The 19,381-nt window shown below is 45.8% G+C and overlaps 1 protein-coding gene and 1 pseudogene across 2 annotated transcripts in view; both read left to right on the top strand.

The window, feature by feature from the left end:
* Positions 1–53: 53 nt before the first annotated feature.
* Positions 54–932, top strand: LOC101143611 (small ribosomal subunit protein uS7-like; annotated as a pseudogene).
* Positions 933–1,206: 274 nt separating this feature from the next.
* The window catches only part of TMEM50B (transmembrane protein 50B), a 41,723-nt gene continuing 23,548 nt past the window's right edge, over positions 1,207–19,381 (top strand). The window contains exon 1 of one of the 2 annotated variants that reach the window (XM_019017753.4): positions 1,207–2,647. The gene's annotated coding sequence lies outside the window, so the exon portion shown is untranslated. The remainder of the gene's footprint in view (positions 2,648–19,381) is intronic. The other variant, XM_055373916.2, reaches the window with a different exon arrangement.

Genomic DNA, 19,381 nt, shown 5'->3' with positions numbered 1-19,381 from the left:
AAAGGACTTCAGACAAGCTGCATTAACATAAGTCTCCACTACTAAAAAAGCAACTTAAAGCATATGCATCCCAATGGTAGGTGAACAGTAATGTCTTCCTTCATATATGGAGGTAATCATTTTTCTACAGATATTATTCTGTAACAAAGCTTAAAAAAATCCTGGGAAACCTTAAAATATTAGTACTTTAAAAAGCAATGGCCTGTCTGTGCCAGGGCAGCATGTGGTCCATGCTGATCGACAGAGACACTCAGGCTGTGCCCTCAGGATGACCGAGTGGGAAACAGCAGCACCAGCGGTGGCAGAGACCCCTTGACATCAAGCTCTCTGGGAAGTGGAGCACTGATGATATGCAGATCAATGGCATTTCCCTGCAGGATTACATTGCAGTGAAGGAGAAGTATGCCAAGTACCTGCCTCACAGTGCTGGGTGGTATGCAGCCAAATGCTTCCGCAAAGCTCAGTGCCCCATTGTGGAGCCCCTCACTAACTCCATGATGATGCACGGCTGCAACAACAGCAACAAGCTCATGATCATGTACATCATCAAGCATGCCTTCGATTTCATCCACCTGCTCACAGGCGAGAACCCTCTCCAGGTCCTGGTGAACACCATCATCAACAGTGGTCCCTGGGAGGACTCCACATGCATTGGGCGAGCAGGGACTGTGAGACAACAGGCTGTGGACATGTCCCCACTGCACTGTGTGAATCAGGTCGTCTGGCTGCTGTGCACAGGCACTCGTGAGGCTGCCTTCTGGAACATCAAGACCATTGCTGAGTGCCTGGCAGATGAGCTCATCAATGCCACCAAGGCCTCCTCCAGCTCCTATGCCATCAACAAGAAGGATGAGCTGGAGCGTGGGGACAAGTCCAACCGCTGATTTTCCTGGCTGCTGCCTAATAAACCAGTCTGCCCTTTGCGATGCCTCCCCCACCCCCCCCCCCAAAAAGTGATGAGATTTGGAAACTTCTAATTGTGCCCTAATATCTAGTTTTCCTTCCTTAGTACTGAAACCCCATTTTCCAGCCTTCTTTGCAATTTGGTGTAGTCAAGTGACTATTTTACTAGCAGAATGAAAACAAAAATGGTACATGCAACCCCCGCCCCTTTCAAAAGGTTCTTAAAGAGAGGAGAGTGTTCCCTTCTGTATCTTCTCTTCTGGTGGAATGCCAGCATTGTGACATATTTCAAAAGTAAATTATTCAGCACATATTTATTGAACACCTAGATCCTAGCCCATGTATAAGAGCTATAGGAGAACATTATCCAGGATGGCATTTTTGGTGATAATTCCATGATGCAAAACCTTTTACTTCATTATGCCTCAAGTAAAATGCTTTTTAGATTTCCACTGATAATAACTCTACTTGGCTGGGCACAGTGGCCCACGCTTGTAATCCCAGCATTTTGGGAGGCAGAGGCGGGTGGATCACCTGAGGTCAGGAGTTCAAGATCAGCCAGGTGAAATCCCGTCTCTACTAAAAATACACAAATTAGCCAAGCATGGTGGTGCGCACCTGTAATCCCAGCTACTCGGAAGGCTGAGGTGGGAGGATCGATTGAGCGTGGGAGGTAAGAGGCTGCAGTGAGCCAAGATCACACCACTGCACTCCAGCCTGGACAACAGAGCAAGACCCTGTCTCAAAACAAACAAACAAACAAACCAACCAACCAACCACCCAAAAAACAAAGCTCGACTTTCCCCCAAACAACTAAATGATTATAGGCATTTCTGTAGGAAATTTAGACAGGGCTTCCAAACGCTGTTAAAGTTATGTTGAAAATCCAAGAGGCTGAAAGATATCTGACTATAAGAAAGACAAAAAAAAAAAAAAAAAAAGACAAAAATCTACGTGAATAGACGGGAGAGCGCCGAGCGAAATCAGAAGACTAGTTGTATTGTGAGGATCACCTCAGGTAACCAGCACTCACTGGGTAGCCCTGGTTTACTAACTTCAACTTTCTGGGGCTCCATTTCTGAATTGAGGGGATCAGAAAAAGGCATCTCTAAAGACCCTCCGTTCCCGAGAACCCTCCCGGAGCACCTTCCCTACTCTGGGCAGCTCGCAGACAGACAAGACTGATCGGCCATAGGCGAAGGGAGACCCTGGTCCCCCAGGTCTCGAGCTCCGTCCGCACGTAATCTCACGGTACTGCACTTCAAGTCAGCGTGCGGAAACGCAGCAGTGGGAGTCCGGCGGCGGCCGCCCACCGGCAGGGGACAGGAGAGGCCCGTCCCGCTCTGTCCGGAACCGAAGATAGCTGGGTCTGGAGTTCGGCTCCGGGAGGCCCGCGGAGCAGCCCACCCCGTCCCTCGGAGCTCGCCCTGCCCCCGGCCGGCCACTTGCTGCACGCCGATTGGTCGCGAGGGGCGCCCGGCGTCCCGCTGCGCCCAGCCAACGCCCTCTCCCCGCCCCCTCGCGTCCCGCCCCGCCCCCGGCCGGCCACTTGCTGCGCTCCGATTGGTCGCTGCGGTGCACACGGCGCCTCGCCCCGCCTCACCGGCGCTCTATCCTCGCGTCGGCTTCCAGCTCCGGGCTCCCGGGGCTGAGGTGGAGCCGCGGGACGCCGGCAGGGTTGTGGCGCAGCAGTCTCCTTCCTGCGCGCGCGCCTGAAGTCGGCGTGGGCGTTTGAGGAAGCTGGGTGAGTCCTGTCTGTGGGTCTCCAGCGCCAGGCAACCCTAAAGGGCTGGCGCCCGCCGCCCGCGCGTAAGGAGGCGCCCTCGTCGGGCCCTGTCCGGCCCGGCCTTCTGGGGGCTGTGGGGCCGTCCAGCCGGGTTTTCCCTGCGTTCGGCGCCGGCCTGCAGACTCGGGCCCGCGGAGCCCCCGCCGCCCCTTCTTGCCCCTGCCCGCGTCCCTTCGGGCCGACCGTGACCGTGGCGCCGCCGCGACCCGCAAGCAGCCCGGGGAGGCTGCCCTGCCGCGCTGTCACGCCGTCAGGTTGCGTTCCTGGGGAGGGCTGGAGAGGCTCCATCTCGTGCCTTTCACCTTCTCGTGCGGCGGGCACGGAGGCGACGGTTTTCGGGACGCCCTGCTGCGGCCGCGACGCCCTCCCGAGGCCGGAGCGAGGGCCCCGGGGAGGCTCCAGCCCTTCTTCGCCCCTCCCGTTTGCCCCGAACCATTGCTAGGAGCCTGTGTTTTCTGCACTTTTCTGATTTCATTCTTACGAGAGTCAAGTACAGAGGCGGGAGGGGAAAGGGAAGGGGAACAACATTCTTTCGAGAATTATAAACCTTGAGCTCCGTTAAATAAGTAGCAGCAGAGCATTGTCACTGGAGCAGTGGTAGTCGCGGGTAGGACCGTTTCGGTTTTTAGCGAATAGGCTGGTTAAAGGTACTTAAAACAGTAAGTTGGAAGGTGCTGAAATTCTAAGGTAAATAAATACATGACCTTTCAAAACCAAAGCAGTGAGACGGGCTGGGCTGGGCTGCTCCCCGCTGCGCGTGCCTGGGTCGGGGGGTGCGGAGGGGCAGGGGGCGGAGGCCTCGGACGGGACGGGGTGGGAGGGAAGTGGCATCCGCATCGTCTTACATCGCGCTGTAAGACCCGATTTTCTCTTTTCGGAGGATCCCATCTCCCTTCTCAGACTCTTCATCCTACCTGCACTGTGGATCCCTTGACACTTCAGAGGCTCTGAACTCTCAGGCCGGTCACACTTTTTCATCATTTTGTTTCTTGTCTTTTAAACCTGCATGCATTTCAAACGTAGAGCAAACATTAAACTTTTTTTTTTAAACTGAAGATAGTGGTGCAAGACTTTGTTCTTGAAATGCAAACCAAAAGTTATCTTGAATATTTATCGCGCTGGAAAAGCAGGTTTAATTAGAGTGAGGTGGGGACGTATATTTCTTCTTCCGGAGACACAGCCTTGCCACTCACCACCCCAATCCCTCCTCTCTGTCAACTAGGGTTACAGCAGCCTTACGCTGGCTAGTCTTTTCTGAATTCTGAATTCACTTCTGGGGGCCAAGGTAAATAATTTATCGTATTTTGTCCTCATTTTCCTTTTCTGTTTTTTTGAGACAGAGTCTCCCTCGTTGACCAGGCTGCAAGTACAGTGGCCCGATCTCTGCTCACTGCAGCCTGCACCTCTAGGGTTAAAGGGATTTTACAGCCTCAGCCTCCCGAGTAGCTGGGATCACAGGCGCCTGCCACCATGCCTGGCTAATTTTTATATTCTTAGTAGAGAGAGAGTTTCACCATGTTGGCCAGGCTGGTCTTGAACTCCTGACCTCAAGTGATCCGCTTGCCTCGGTCTCTGAAAGTACTGGGATTACAGGTGTGGGCACCGCGCCTGGCCTTTTAAAGTGTATTATTATTATTTTAAAATTTATTTATTTATTTATTTTTTGAGACGGAGTCTTGCTCTGTCTCCCAGGCTGGAGTGCAGTGGCAAGATCTCGGCTCACTGCAAGCTCCACGTCCTGGGTTCACGCCATTCTCCTGCCTCAGCCTCCCTAGTAGTTGGGACTACAGGCGCCCACCACCATGCCCGGCTAATTTTTTGTATTTTTAGTAAAGATGGGTTTTCACTGTGTTAGCCAGGATGGTCTCAATCTCCTGACGTCGTGATCCACCTGCCTCAGCCTCCCAAAGTGCTGGGATTACAGGCGTGAGCCACTGTGCCCGGCCTAAAGTTTATTTTTAACTTATGTATATATGTAATTTTTGAGGCCGAGTTTTGATCTTGTTGCCCAGGCTGGAGTGCAATGGCGCGATCGTGGCTCACTGTAACCTCCGCCTCCCAGGTTTAAACGATTCTCCTGTCTCAGCCTCCCAAGTAAGCTGGGATTACTTGGCGCCCGCCGCCAGGCCCAGCTAATTTTTGTATTTTTAGTAGAGACTTGAACTCCTGACCTCAGGTAACCCCCCCCCCCAACCCCCCGCCTCGGCCTCCCAAAGTGCTGGGATTACAGACGTGAGCCACCGTACCTAGCCCGTTTTACTTTTTAAATGATTAAAGTAACATTCGGGTTGTTTAAAACATTTAAACATGACTGAAGAATATCAAGTAAAATTCAGACAGCGCAGAGGTATGTCAAGTTAGGATTCCTTGTTTGTTCACTCTTTACATCCTCAATTCCATTCCCTAGGAGGGTATTATACTATAATATTGCTCGGCAACTGATGATAATATAAGGACACATTTCCTTCATAAGCACGTGGAGACCTACCTCATTTCCTCCCAACCCCACCCCTCACTTTGGAGACCGGGTCTCACTGTGTTGCCCAGGCTGGAGTGCAGTGGTTCCCTCACGGCTTGCTGCAGCCTTGGGCTCAAACGATCCTCCCACCTCAGCCTCCTGAGAAGCTGAGACTATAGGCGAGTGCCACCATGCCTAATTTTTGTAATTTTTGTAGAGACGGGTGTCTCATATTGCCCAGGCTGGTCTTGAATTTTTAAACTTAAAGTTTTTTTTTTTTTTTGAGATGGAGTCTCACTCTGTCACCCAGGCTGGAGTGCAGTGGTGCGATCTCGGCTCCCGGGATCACCTCCAAGCTCCACCTCCCGGGTTCACACCATTCTCCTGCCTCAGCCTCCCGAGAAGCTGGGACTACAGGCACCGTCCACCACGCCCAGCTAATTTTTTGTGTTTTTAGTAGAGACAGGGTTTCGTCGTTTTAGCCAGGATGGTCTCAATCTCCTGACCTCGTGATCCGCTGGCCTCAGCCTCCCAAAATTCTGGGATTACAGGTGTGAGCCACCACGCCTGATGTTATAACTTAAAAGATTTTATAATTTAAAAGCAGTAGCTAAATCTATTTGAATTAAATGCATTTCTAAGATTCCATATATTATTTTTATTTTTATTTTTATTTTTATTTATTTATTTATTATTATTTTTTGAGACGGAGTTTCGCTCTTGTTGCCCATGCTGGAGTGCAATGGCGTGATCTTGGCTCACTGCAACCTCCATCTCCCAGGTTCAAGCAATTCTCCTGCCTCAGCCTCCTGAGTAGCTGGGATTACAGACATGCGCCACCACCCCGGCTAATTTTGTATTCTTAGTAGAGACGGGGTTTTGTCAGGCTGGTCTTGAACTCCCGATCTCAGGGGATCCACCCACCTAGGCCTCCCAAAGTCTTGGGTTTACAGGCATGAGCCACTGTGCCTGGCTCTATATATTCTTTTATATTTAGAGGCTGGAACAGAAAATTTTGAAGACTGTATTTAATAGCGGATTTATTACTCTTCTTACCATGAAGTGGTGTTGACCTTAAGGTTATATTGCCTCATTTAATTGGGTTGGCAGAAGTGATAAGAGAGGTCCTTCAGATTAGAGGGGGCTCTGTTGCCCAGGCCGGAGTGCAGTGGCGAGATCTCGGCTCACTGCAACCTCCACCTCCTGGGTTTAAGTGATTCTCCTGCCTCAGCCTCCCGAGTAGCTGGGACTACAGGTGTGTGCCACCATGCCCAGCTAATTTTTTGTATTTTTATTAGAGATGGGGTTTCAACGTGTTAGCCAGGATTGTCTTGTTCTCCTGACCTCATGATCTGCCCACCTTGGCCTCCCAAAGTGCTGGGATTACAGGAGTAAGCCACCGCGCTCAGCTGCTTGTTCTTTTTTAAAAGTAATTTCTTCCTGGGCGCGGTGGCTCACGCCTGTATTCCCAGCACTTTGGGAGGCCAAGGCGGGTGGATCACGAGGTCAGGAGTTCAAGACCAGCCTGGCCAAGATGGTGAAACCCTGTCTCTACTGAAAATACAAAAAAGTAGCCGGGCCTGGTGGTGGGCGCCTGTAATACCAGCTACTTGGGAGGTGGGGGCAGATAACTGCTTGAATCCAGGAGGCGGGGGTTACAGTGAGCCAAGATTGTGCCACTGCACTCTAGCCTGGGCGACAGAGCGAGACTCCATCTCCCAAAAAAAAATAGTAATAATTTCTTTCATTGCAAATTTTATCTCAGGTACAAAAAAGCATATAAAACATGTATAATTTAAAGAATACTATTGCAATGATCATTTTGTATCCACTACCAGATTAAGAAACAAAATGTTTGGCCAGCCGCAGTGGCTCAACACCTGTAATGCCAGCATCTTGGGAGGCTGAGACAGGCAGATCACTGAAGACTGGGCGTTGGAGACCAGCCTGGCCAACATGTGAAACCCTGTCTCTACCAAAAATATAAAAATTAGCCGGTCGTGGTGGTGGGCACCTGTAATCTCAGCTACTTGGAAGGCTGAGGCAGGAGAATTGCTTGAACCTGGGAGGTGGAGGTTGCAGTGAGCTCAGATCACGCCACTGCACTCCAACCTGGGTGACAGAGAGAGACTCTGTCTTGGGGGTGGCGGCAGTGGGGGAACAAAATGTTTGCATTTTTTTCTTCCAGAGGTAGCCTCTGTCCTGATTTGTTTATCTTTCTCTTGCTTTTTTATTTTATTTATTTTATTTTATTTATTTATTTATTTTTATTTTTATTTTTTGAGATGGAGTCTCGCTGTCTCCCAGGCTGGAGTGCAGTGGCGCGATCTCGGCTCACTGCAAGCTCTGCCTCCTGGGATCATGCCATTCTCCTGCCTCAGCTTCCTGAGTAGCTGGGACTACAGGCATGTGCCACCACGCCCGGCTTTCTTTATTATTTTTATTTTTATTTTTTTTAGTAGAGACAGGGTTTCACCGTGTTAGCCAGGATTGTCTCGATCTCCTGACCTCATGATCCACCTGCCTTGGCCTCCCAAAGTGCTGGGATTACAGGCGTGAGCCACCGCGCCCGGCCTCTTGCTTTTTAAAATAAGCTTTATGCATGTATACATAAATTCACATACATATACATTTATACATATGTGCATGTTTACAAATATATACATAAATTTGCACACACACTCCTATATCCTAAACAGTATACTTAGTGGGTGTTTTTTTTTTTGGAGACAGAGTCTTGCTCTGTTACCCAGGCTGGAGTGCAGTGGCACAATCTCGGCTCACTGCTGCCTCTGCCTTCTGGGTTCAAGTGGTTCTCCTGCCTCAGCCTCCCAAGTAGCTAGGATTACAGGTGACCACCATTATGCCTGGCTAGTTTTTTTATTTTTAGTAGGGATGGGGTTTCTTCAGGTTGGCCAGGCTGGTCTTGAATTCCTGACCTCAGGTGATCCACCCACCTTGGCCTCACAAAGTGCTGGGATTACAGTGGTGAGCCACCTTAGTTTTGAATGAATAGTGTTACAAACACAATTCTCATGCAGATAGATAGGGAGCGTGTTTCAGTTTTGTTTTACTATTATTGAGAGTACCTCAAAGAGCTGTGTTTTTGTTTTGTTTTGTTTTGAGATGGAGTCTGGCTCTGTTGCCCAGGCCGGGGTACAGTGGCATGGTCTCAGCTCACTGCAACCTCTTCCTCCCGGGCTCAAGCAGTTCTGCCTCAGACTCCTGAGTAGCTAGGATTATAGGCGCCTGCCACCATGCCTGGCTAATTTTTGTATTTTAAGTAGAGACAGGGTTTCACCAGCCTGGCCAGCACAGGCTGGTCTCGAACTCCTGACCTTAGGTGATCTGCCCACCTTGGCCTCCCAAAGTACTGGGATTACAGGCGTGAGCCACCATGCCTGGCCAAAGAGCTGGTTTTAAGAGGATACAAGGAATTGATATTTATGTAATTTGTAGGGAAAGAAATGTCTCAGTATTATGGCTAAGTTAGTTTGATTGGTTAATGTTCCACAGGGCAACAAAATCGTAATATCTTTGGGACTGATTTTCTTACCAGGCTATAAAATCAAAACACCTCATTAATTTCTGCAGTTAAACCTCAGAGGGCTATAAACTGTCTGCATCTTTATTAATAGTGGGCTGTTCATTAAATAAACTGTAATAACAGAGTTCTTTCCCTGAGAGTGTAGATGAAGTCCAGACATACTTATTAGAAAATGCTAGAGCTTTCTTTTTTTTTTTTTTTTTTTTTTGAGACGGAGTCTGGCTCTGTCACCCAGCCTGGAGTGCAGTGGTGAGATCTCCACTCACCGCAAGCTCTGCCTCCCAGGTTCTTGCCATTCTCCTGCCTCAGCCTCCCAAGTAGCTGGAACTACAGGTGCCCGCCATCACACCCGGCTATTTTTTTTGTATTTTTAGTAGAGATGGGGTTTCACTGTGTTAGCCAGGATGGTCTCAATCTCCTGACCTCGTGATCCGTCCATCTCAGCCTCCCAAAGTGCTGGGATTACAGGCATGAGCCATCGTGCCCAGCCCGAGCTTTCTTTTTTTTTTTTTTTGAGGCGGAGTCTCGCTCTGTTGCCCAGCTGGAGTGCAGTGGTGCCATCTTGGCTCACTGCAACCTCTGCCTTCCAGGTTCAAGTGATTCTCCTGCTTCAGTCTCCCGAGTAGCTAAGGTTTCAGGCGTGCGCCACCACGCCCGGCTAATTTTTGTATTTTTAGTAGAAATGGGGTTTCACCATGTTGGCCGGGCTGGTCTCGAACTCCTGACCTCAAGTAATCTGTCCACCTTGGCCTCCCAAAGTGCTGGGATTACAGGCATGAGCCACCGCACCCAGCCAATGCTAGAACTTTCTAAATTTGGGATTGAAATTTCATTTTATTTATTTTTCTGAGACGGAGTCTCGCTCTGTCACCCAGGCTGGAGTGCAGTGGCGTGATCTTGGCTCACCGCAACCTCTGCCTCCCAGATTCAAGCAATTCTCCTTCCTCAGCCTCCTGAGTAGCTGGCTAATTTTTGTATTCTTAGTAGAGATGGGGTTTCACTATGTTGGCCAGGCTGGTCTCGAAATCCTGACCTCATGATCCACCTGCCTTGGCCCCCCAAAGTTGGGATAACAGGCATGAGCCACCATGCCCGGCCTCATTTTATAATTATAACGTCAAACTTCACTAAGGAAAGGACAGCCACTTAGATGAAGGTTTTTAGGAAAAGATGAGCTGAACAGAATGGCTTCAGATCCCTTGCCTGTTTACAGGGGGCCTTTCTGAGGAAGTTTGTGGGCTGTGTTATGAGTCCTAGGAAAGGGGAGTCACCTCAGTCAGGGTATCTGGAAGGTTCTAGTGGACCAAGTAATGGAAAGACAACAAAAATAAGGTCAGAAGGAGTGGGCTCCTCTGCATTTTCTGCTTCTTAGCTCACCATGGCCTACCTGTAGTTAACAGGGTAGGTGAAAGCAGAACCTCTCTGTGGGGGAAGTGAGTGTCCTCTGCTGACGAAGGCTGCACGCCTTGCAAGGAGAGCAGGAACTGCGTCAGCATATGCTCAAGATCAAGCCAAGCCCCACTGAGTACAGATAGGCTCTGGGCCAAGTTCCTGGAGCATTCAGTCCTCAGCTTCAAAAGCTGCTATATTCCAGTGGATTTATTAAAAGATTGTTTTGTATAAAGGCACAAAATCCCCCACAAAAAACTGCTATAGCAGCCAGGACATTATCTCCTGAGTTACACTGCTTTTCAGTCTGGCCTGATTATCTGCTGCTTCTGGGGCACAGCTGGATTCTTTTTAGCTCTTCTGTGCAGGATCTTTCCTGTATCCTGTATTCTCTTTTATTAATTTACTGTCCCTGGTGAAGCTCAAACTCCAGTAGCTTCTTGACAAGAAGAGTTACATTTTTAGAAGAAGAGTTACATTTTTTGGAGACCTTGGGTGTCTGAATATTTTTTTGTTGTTGTTTAAATAGAGACGGGGTTTCGCCATGTTGGCCAGGCTGGTCTTGAACTCCTGGCTTCAAGTGATCCACCTGCCTTGGCCTCTCAAAATGCTTCTGAATATGTTTTGGTGCTATCCTCATACTTGATTGATATTTTGGCTGGTAAAAATCTTTTAGTTGGAAATAATTTTCCTACAGAGTTTTGAACTTACTGCCCCATTGTCATCTTGCTTGTAGTTTTACTGTTAAGAATTCCAAGCTGAGGGCCGGGTGTGGTGTCTCACGCCTGTAATCCCAGCACTTTGGGAGGCTGCAGTGAGTGGATTGCTTATGTCCAGAAGTTCAAGACCAGCCTGGGCGATGTGGCAAAATCCCATCTCTATAAAAAAATTAGCTGGGCGTGGTAGTGTGTGCTTATAGTCCCAGCTTTTCCCGGGGGCTGAGATGGGAGGATCACTTGAGCCTAGCAGGTAGAGGCTGCAGTAAGCTGTGATCATGCCACTGTACTCCAGCCTGGGTGACAGAGCGAGACCCTGTTTCTCTCTCTCTCACACACATACACACACAAATTCCAAAAGCTATTATAATTCCTGCTCCTTTGTATGTGACCCGGTTTTTTTCCTCTCTGCAAGCTTATAGAATCTACACTTTGACATCAGTGTTTTGAAATTTAAAATGAAGTGTGGGTCTTTTTTTACTCCATTAGTTAAATATTCAATGGGTACTTTAAATCCGGAAATACAAGAACTTTTATTCTGGGGAAATTTTCTTGAAACATTTTGTTGATTCTTTTTTCTCTTCTATTTCCTATGTAGTTCCTTTCTGAAATACCTGTTATTTATATGTGAATCTTTTATACTGGTCTTTTAACTTCTTTCTTTCTTTTTTTGGAGACAGAGTCTCGCTGTATCGCCCAGGGTGGAGTGCAGTGGTGAGATCTCAGCTCACTGCAACCTCCGCCTCCTGGGTGCAAGTGATTCTCCTGCCTCAGCCTCCCAAGTAGCTGGGATTACAGGCATGCGCCACCACTCATGGCTAATTTTGTATTTTTAGTAGAGACGGAGTTTCTCTATGTTGATCAGGCTGGTCTCTACCTCCTGACCTCAGGTGATCTGCCTGCCTGGGCCTCCCAAAGTCCTGGGATTACAGGCGTAAGCCACTGTGCCTGGCCCTGGTCTTCTAATTTCTTATCTGTTTTCTATCTATTTTTTTGCTCTATTTTTGTATTTTCTTTTTCTTTTTCTTTTCTTTTTTTTTTTATTTTTGAGACAGGGTCTTGCTCTCTCACCCAGGCTGGAGTGCAGTGGCATGATCATGGCTCACTGCAACCTTGACCTTTTAGGCTTAAGTGATCCTTCAGCCTCAGCCTCCCAAGTAGCTGGGACTAGAGGCATATGTCACCATGCCTGGGCAATTTTATTTATTTATTTATTTATTTATTTACTTTAAGTTTTTATAGAAACAAAGTCTCACTGTGTTCCCCAGACTGGTCTCAGAACTCCTGACCTCAAAGCCTCCTCCTGCTTAAAAGCTTGTCAAAGTACTGGGATTATAGACAGGAGCCACTATGCTGAGCGTTGCTCTATTTTCTTTTATTTTCTTTTTTTTTTGAGATGGAGTCTCGCTGTTGTCACCCAGGCTGGAGTGAAGTGGCGCGATCTCAGCTCACTGCAACCTCTGTCTCCCGGGTTCGAGTGATTCTCCAGCCTCAGCCTCCTGAGTAGCTGGGATGACAGTTGCCTGCCACCACTCGCAGCTAATTTTTGTACTTTTTAGTAGAGACGGGGTTTCACCATGTTGGCCAGGCTGGTTTCGAACTCCTGACCTCAGGTGATCCGCCCACCTCTGCCTCTTAAAGTGCTGGGATTACGGGAGTGAGCCACCGCAGCCGGCCTCTATTTTCTTTTTTCTTTCTTTTTTTTTTTTCTTGAGACGGAGTCTTGCTCTGTCGCCCAGGCTGGAGTGCAGTGGCGCGATCTCAGCTCACTGCAAGCTGCACCTCCCGGGTTCACGCCATTCTCCTGCCTCAGCCTCCCGAGTAGCTGGGACTACAGGCACCTGCCACCACGCCCGGCTAATTTTTTGCATTTTTAGTAGAGACGGGGTTTCACCGTGTTAGCCAGGATGGTCTCGATCTCCTGACTTTGTGATCTGCCTGCCTTGGCCTCCCAAAGTGCCAGGATTACAGGCATGAGCCACCGCGCCGGGCCAGCCGGCCTCTGTTTTCTTAACTTTTATTCCCCAACCCTTCTATTTGGAATTTAAGAAAGTTTCTACCATCATGTTTTTAAATTCCAAAGGGTATTTTTCAGTCTCTCAATGTTTCTTTTTTATGATTAATACATAATATTTGTACATAGTTATGGGGTACATAAGATATTTTGTTATGTGCATAGCACATGTAATAAATAGGGTATTTAGAGTCTCCATCACCTCAAGTATTTATCATTTCTATGTGTTTTGAATATTTCAAGTCCTCTTTTCTAGTTATTTTGAAATATATCAGGGGACTTCAGAAAGTCTGTGTAAAAATGGAATTAAAAAGCACAAGTAAAAAAATATAAACTGTGTTTCTCAGTGTAAGCTCCATCAAGTTCAAGACACTTTTGTAAGCAGTGATAGCAGCCATTTAGCCCATCCCTAAGGAACTGAGGGTCCTGGGAATTTAACCATGTCAATGCAGTCTTTGTTACATTATTAACTGAAGAAAAATGGGTGCCTTTTAAAGATGTTTGAAGATTAGGAAACAAAAAGAAGTCAGAGGAGCCAGATCAGGACGGTTAAGGTGGATGCCTAATGATTTCCCATCGGAACTCTTGTAAAATTGCCTTTGTTTGATGAGAGAAATGAGCAGGAGCGTTGTTGTTTGTGGTGGAGGACTCTTTGGCGAAGCTTTCCAGGGTGTTTTTCTGCTAAAGCTTTGGCTTTCTCAAAATACTCTCATAGTAAACAGATGTTATTGTTTTTTGGTCCGGTGAAAAGTCAACCAGCAAAATGCCTGGAGCATTAAAAAAAAAAACTGTTGCCATGCATGACCTTTCCTCTTGACCAGTCCGCTTTAATTTTCATTTCATTTTATTATATATATATTTTTTGTTTGTAGAGAGAAGGTCTGCCTGTTTTGCCCAGGCTGGTCTCAAACTCCTTGCCTCAAGCGATCATTTCACTTTGGCCTCCCAAAGTGTTGGGATTATAGGCATGAGCCATTTTGCCTTGCTAGACCAATCTGCTTTTGCTTTGACTAGACCACTTCTACCTCTTGGTAGCCATTGCTTTATTTTTAATAATTTATTTATTTTTAATTTTTTTAGAGACAGGATCTTGCTCTGCATCCATTCTGGAGTACAGTGGTGCAGTCATAACTCACTGCAGTCTCAGATGCCCAGGCTCAGGTGATCCTGCCACCTCAGCCTCTCCTCAAGTAGCTAGGACTACAGGTTTGCACCACCATACCTGGCTAAGTTTTACATTTTTTGTAGAGATGTGGTCTTGCACTCCTGGCCACAAGTGATTCTTCCGCCTTGGTCTGGTAGCCATTGCTTTGCTTGTGCCTTGTCTTCAGGGTTGTACTGGTAAAGCTACGTTTCATTTCCTATTACAACTCTTGGAAGAAATCCTCTTTTTTTTGAGACAGTTTCGCTCTTGTTGCCCAGGCTGGAGTGCAGTGGCGCAGTCTTGGCTCACTGCAACCTCTGCCTCCCAGGTTCAAGCAATTCTCCTGCCTCAGCCTCCTCAGTAGCTGGGACTATGGGCATGTGCCACCATGTCAGCTAACTTTTGTGTTTTTAGTAGAGACAGGGTTTCACCATGTTGGCCAGGGTGGTCTTGAACTCCTGACCTCAAGTGATCTGCCCGCCATGGCCTCCCAAAGTGCTGGGATTACAGGCATGAGCCACCATGCCCGGCCATATTTTATTTCCTTTTAATTTATTGATCTTTCCTTGCCTCTTTCTGGCAAATAGTGTCCTATAACTCTTCTAAACATATTTCTGTTAGGGCACCATGGCTTGCACCTGTAATCCCAGCTACTCTAGGGGGGCTGAAATGGGAGAATCACTTGGGGCCAGAAGTTAGGGACCAGCTTGGGCAATGCAGTGGGTGTGATCTCAGCTCACTGCAACCTCCACCTCCTGGGTTCAAGTGATTTTCCTGCATCTGACTCCCGAGTAGCTGGGATTACAGGTGCCCGCCACCATGCCCGGCTAATTTTTGTATTTTTAGTAGAGCCAGGGTTTCACCATGTTGGTCGGGCTGGCCTCGAACTCCTGACCTCAAATGATCTGCCCACCTTGGCCTCCCAAAGTGCTAGGATTACAGACATGAGCCACTGAGCCCTGCCCCCTTTACTTACTTTCTTTATCCTGATTCTCCTAGGTACCAGCTAATTCTTCCTTGCTGGTACTCAGGGATTTAGGGGCTTTGTGTATATTTTTCCCTCTCTCTGCTCTACTCCTTTTACTTCTATTTAATCTAATTAACTTTACTCAGCTTTTAAATTTCAGTAGGTTTTTTTTTAATTTTAGCAAACTTTACCTCTTCAAAGAGGCTTTCCCTGACCACTCATTCTGAAATAAGCTTCCCCTTTATTCTCTTAGGATCCTATGCATTTCCTTCATAGTCATTATTTGTATGAATTTGTTTTCCTGTTCCTTTGTCCCACCCCATCTCTGACCCAATTTAAGCCCTAGTTGGGAGGAGTTTATGACTTGTTTCATAAATCTGTGTGTGGAAATACCTACCTCTTTTCTGCTTATATAACAATTTATAATAGATTAATATATGGGAAATGAATTTTATGTGGGAAATGAATTTTTTTAACCTTCAAGCATTGCCTTAAATTCATGGTGACTTTCCCCATACTTTTTTTTTTTTGGAGACGGAGTCTCACTCTGTCACCCAGGCTGGAGTGCAGTGGTGTGATCTTGGTTCATTGCAACCTCTGCTGCCTGGGTTCAAGTGATTCTCCTGCCTCAGCCTCCCAAGTAGCTGGGATTACAGGCGTCTGCCACCATGCCTGGCTGATTTTTGTATTTTTAGTAGAGACAGGATTTTACCATCTTGGCCAGGCTGGTCTTGAACTCCTGACCTCATGATCCACCCACCTCACCCCCCCCAAAGTACTGGGATTACAGGCATGAGCCACCGTGCCCGGCCCATACTTGCTTTTAACCAGTTACTACTTAATCTTTTATAATAATTCATTAACTTGTCTGTAGAGTATCTTGATAAAATGTGTTCATATTGCATTCAGAATAATACTTTAGTGTAACTAAAGCATAGCTAAATGATAAAAAATTTAAAATTTTAAGATCTGTACAGACAGATCTTAAGTGTACACTTCAGTGACTTGATAAGTGTATTTACTTGCATAACCACTATCCCAATCAAGATATTGAATATTTCCATTCACCCCAAAAAGTTTCTTCTAGTCGGTCCTCTCCCCTTGCAGGTAGCCACTGTTTTGATTTTTGTGACTATTGATTAGTTTTACCTCTTCTTAAAGTTCGTTTAAATGGAGTCATATAGTATATACTCTTTTGTATCTGCCTTCTTTTACTCGTCATGTTTTTGAGATTTTTTATATGAGATTTAAAATATGTGTTGGTTCATATTTTTTCTATTGCTTAGTATTCCATTGTGTGAACAGACATACTTTGTTTTACCATCTTCTATTGATGAACATTTAAGTTGTTTCTGTTTTGCACTATTATGAATAAAACTGCTATAAGCTTTCCTGTACAAACCTTTTTGTATGTGTTGATGTTTTTACTTCCCTTGGGTAAACACTTAGGAATGAAATTACTGAGTTTTAGGGAGACTTATTTTTAACCTTATAAAACTGCCATCAGAAACGTGTTGTGAGAATTTTATTTGTTCTACATCCTCACTGACATTTGGCGTTGTCAATCTTTTTAAGTTTAGCTGTTATAGTAGGTGTGAGATATCTTTCATTAATTTGCATTTTCCTGTTGACTAATGATGTTGAACATCTTTTTCAGCGCTTATTGCTCATGAATTGTCTGTTCGAGTCTCATATACTTTTTATTGCCTGTATTTTTTCTTTTTATTATTAATGTTTAGGAGTTCTTTATATATTCAAGGACAAGTCCTTTGCCAGATAATCATTTTGTAAATGTTGTCTTCCAGTCTGTATTTTCAGTGTTTGGACCTTCTGTAATATATTTATTGTGCTTTTTTCAGATTAACAATTGGACTCACTACTTTAAATTTAGAGGTATTTTACCTAAAACCATATTTAATGATATTATTTGAAAACATAACTGACATACTGTTTAGAAAGAAATTTATCTTTGTGGACATTCTCTACAGTGTTCTAATGTTTGCTTTAAATTGTCTTTTTTTTTTTTTTTTTTTTTTGGTGACGGAGTTTCGCTCCTGTTGCCCAGGCTGGAGTGCAATGGCACGATCTTGGCTCACTGCAACCTCTGCCTCCCGGGTCCAAGTGATTCTCCTGCCTCAGCCTCCTGAATAGGTGGGATTATAGGCATCCACCACCACGCCCAGCTTGGTTTTGTATTTTTAGTAGAGACAGGGTTTCACCAGGCTGGTCTCGAACTCCTGACCTCAGGTAATCCACCCACCTTGGCCTCCCAAAGTGCTGGGATTACAAGTGTTAGCCATTGCACCTGGCCTCTTCAGTTTTTCTTGTAGGTCTCAGTTTCATCGGGTATCATTCCTTTCAGCTTGAAGAATTCCCTTTAGCATTTCTTTCTTAGTGCAGGTTTGGTGATGAATTATCTCAATTTTTGTTTACCTGGAAGTACCATTATTTTACTCTTATTAAAAAAAAGAAAACTGGCTGGGAATGGTGGTGCACACCTGTAATCTCAGCATTTTGGGAGGCTGAGGCAGGCAGATCGCTTGAGTTCAGGAGTTTAAGACCAGCTTGGACAACTGGGTGAAACCCTGTCTCTCTTAAAAAAAAAAAAACCCCTCCCCTGCCCCCCAAAAAACACAGCTTTGTTGAGATACAGTATATATACTGTAACATTCATCTGTTTTAAGTGTACAGTCGAATGATTTTTAGTATTTACGGAGCTGTGCAGTCATTGCCACAATCTAGTTTTAGAATCTTGTAGCCTTTTGCAGTCACTTTGTATCTTTCTTCTCCCCATCCCTAGACAGCCACTAATCCACTTTATGTCTATAGATTTGCCTATTCTGGATGTTTCCTGTAAATGGAATCATACAATATATGGTCTTCTGTCTTTTACTTAGTCAGTTGTTGAGGTTCGTTCATGTAGCATCTATCAGTAGGAACCTCTTTCCTTTTTGTTGCTGAATTTGTATTCCATTGTATGGATGTGCTATGTTTTATTTATCCATTCGTTGATGTACGTTTGGTTGCTTCCACTCTGTGGCAATTACGAATAATGCTGCTATGAACAAGTTATTGTGAAGATATATTTTCATTTCTCTTGGGTAGTTAGATAGGAGTAGAATTGCTGTCACCTTCTTGTTTTTTTTTTTTTTTTGAGACAAGGTCTCACTCTGTCACCTGTCATAGCTCACTGTAACCTCGAACTTCTGGGCACAAGTGATCCTTCCATCTCAGCCTTCTGAGTAGCTGAGACTACAAGTGCACACCACCATGCTTGGCCATCCTCATTTTTGGAGAATATTTTTGCTGGGTATAGAATTTGGGATTGAGTTTTTTTTTTTTTTTTTTTTCTTCCAAGACAGAGTCTCACTTTTTTGCCCAGGCTGGAGTGCAGTGGTGCGATCTCGGCTCACTGCAACCTCCAGCTCCTGGGTTCAAGTGATTCCTGTGCCTCAGCCTCCTGAGTAGCTGGGTCTACAGGTAAGGGCCACCATGCCCAGCTAATTTTTGTATTTTTATTAGAGATGGGGTTTCTCCATGTTGCCCAGGCTGGTCTTGAACTCCTGGCCTCAAAGCAGTCTGCCCACCTCAGTCTCCAAAGTGTTGGGATTACAGGCATGAGCCACCACACCTGGCCTGATTTTTTTTTTCTTAAAGCGTTATTAACAATGTCATTCCTGTGTCTTCTAGTATCCTTTGTTCTGGTTAGAAGTCAGCCATCGTTCCTATTGTTCTATCTCTGTATATGTTGTATTGATTTTTTTTCCCCATAAGACTGTTTCAAGAGTTTCTCTGTATCTCTGGTTTTCAGCAGTTTGATTATGATGTTTTCTTTGTATTTATCCTCCTTGGAGTTTGCTGAGCTTTTTGGATTTGTAAGTTAATATTTTTCACCAAATTTGAGAAATTTTCATTTATTCTTTTTTTTTTTTTTTTTGAGAGGGAGTTTTGTTCTTGTTTCCCAGGCTGGAATGCAATGAATGGTGTGATCTTGGCTCACTGCAACCTCCGCCTCCCAGGTTCAAGTGATCCTCCTGCCTCAGCCTCCCAAGTAGCTGGGATTACAGGCATGCACCATCACACCCAGTTTTGTATTTTTAGTAGTGACGGGGTTTCACCATGTTGGCCAGGCTGGTCTCGAACTCCTGACCTCAGGTGATCCACCGGCCTCAGCCTCCCAAAGTGCTGGGATTACAGGTATGAGCCACCGTGCCCAGCCCATCTATTATTTTTTTCAAAATTTTTTTCTTTCTCATTCTGTCTTTTCTTCTTCTGGGAACTTTAATTACATATATTTTAGACCACTTAGTATTGTTCCTCAGGTCTCTAAATTGGATAATTTCTTTTGAAGTTTAAGTTTACTGTCCTTTTCTTCTACTGTATCTAATCTGCGATTAAGTTCATTTAGTTAATTAATTATTTATTTATTTTTAGATGGAATCTTGCCCTGTTGCCTG

This window comes from Gorilla gorilla, chromosome 22, assembly GCF_029281585.2.
Source record: "Gorilla gorilla gorilla isolate KB3781 chromosome 22, NHGRI_mGorGor1-v2.1_pri, whole genome shotgun sequence".
Taxonomy (NCBI): domain Eukaryota; kingdom Metazoa; phylum Chordata; class Mammalia; order Primates; family Hominidae; genus Gorilla; species Gorilla gorilla.
Note: the sequence above shows the minus strand (reverse complement) of the source record. Positions and strands in the feature narration are given on the sequence as shown.